This window comes from Pantherophis guttatus, chromosome 5, assembly GCF_059756535.1.
Source record: "Pantherophis guttatus breed Tessera chromosome 5, ASM5975653v1, whole genome shotgun sequence".
In the NCBI taxonomy this organism is placed as follows: Eukaryota; Metazoa; Chordata; class Lepidosauria; order Squamata; family Colubridae; genus Pantherophis; species Pantherophis guttatus.
In genome coordinates this window covers 60,464,858-60,466,410 of record NC_142067.1, presented here as the reverse complement: position 1 = coordinate 60,466,410, position 1,553 = coordinate 60,464,858, and the positions used below count along the sequence as shown (strand labels likewise).

Sequence of the window (1,553 nt, the reverse complement as noted above, 5' to 3'; positions counted from 1 at the left end):
TACCTGGAACGTCCCACAGCCTTCAACGGGAATGCAATTTCTTTGGTAGTCATTCAGCCTTAGGCGCTGGTGCTTCAGCTGGTGTTTCTTGCTGTCTGGGATTGCTGCTTTTAGCTCGGCCCAGGACATGATAGTGATGGATGAGCCAGTGTCTATTTCCATTTGGCATGGGGATCCCTCAATTTCGACAGTTACATGCAGCTTTTTCTCCAGGGACATTGTAGCTTGGCCGATGCGGGTCTGCAATGTCTTGGGTGTTTTGGAATAGGCGCCTCATTTTTGCTGGACGTTTCCGTCCTTCTTATGCAGTTGCGGCTGGCCGGCTTGATTGGCGAATGCTCTCTGTTTGTGACTGGACAGTTGACTCGCCCTGCACACCCGCGCCAAATGTCTCTTTTTGTCACAGCGCCTGCAAATGGCATTTTTGAATTGGCACGTCTGTCTCTGATGGAATCCCCCATAGCTAGCACAACTCTCTTTCTGGCCATCATCATCCCTCTTATTTCTGTCTGTTTTGAAGACATCCTCATTGCCTTCTTCATCGCTATCAGTCAGGGCTGATTCTCTGTGAACAGAGGTAGACTTTAGTGCTGCCTGGGGTGGCGCCGGCCGCTGCAGGGATTCTGCTGCCTTGTTAGACGACTCATGTGCTCTGGCTTCGTCTAGGGCAATGTGCAGGGTGAGGTTTGTCTTGGCCAGCAGTCACCTCTGGAGGTGAATGTCCCGGACTCCACACATTAGTTGTTCAAGGAGGACATCCTTGAACTCACAGTGCGTGGCAGCCTTGTGTAGTGCTGTCATGTATGTGTTAATCAGCTCGCCGTCCTTCTGAAGTCTTTGCCGGAACTCATAGCGCTGAATGAATTTGGATGGCACAGGGGCATAGTGCATCCTCAACGTGGTCTGCAGGACCTGCCATGGTACAGACTGCACTGGTGTTGGCTCTGACAGCGATTCGGCTGTGTCAAACACTTCGAGGCCGCAGTGACTCAAAAAGAGGGCTCGCTTCCAATTGTCGGACAGCCCTTGGAGGTCATTTGCTTCGAGGAAGCATTCAAACCGTGTCATGTATGATTCCCACTTTTCTTTCGCGGGATCGAATGGCATTGGTGGTGCGAAGGCAGACATTTCTCTGCTGTACTTGGCTCATGCAGACTTTCCCACCTGGCTGGATTCTGTTATCAGCTCTTATTTGTGCAACCTGTCTACCTCAATCCCATCCTCATTGCCAGTGTTAGATCGGGCGAGTGAGGAGCCAGGAGCCAGGTCGAAGTGAATAACAACTCTTTAATGTACAGTGAAAATCCAGCAACTTTACAGTAGAACAGCTCTCCTTATATAGCTACTTGCTAAGTGTGTTAGCCAATGATCATCGAGCTTTTTCCCACTCTAATTTTCCCTCCAAAATTAGATACATAACACTTACTATTCAAAAAGTGAATTCCTACTCACGCAGAGGAAGCCTAAAAGGCCATTAACTTGGTTTAACAAGGTTCCAAAGAACATGGCATCCATGAAAGAGAAAAATAAAAGAACGGAAGACAATAGAAGTC

General features: G+C 48.8%; 1 pseudogene; it reads right to left on the bottom strand.

Moving 5' to 3' along the window:
- Positions 1–273: 273 nt before the first annotated feature.
- Positions 274–1,128, bottom strand: LOC148113403 (uncharacterized; annotated as a pseudogene).
- Positions 1,129–1,553: the final 425 nt, after the last annotated feature.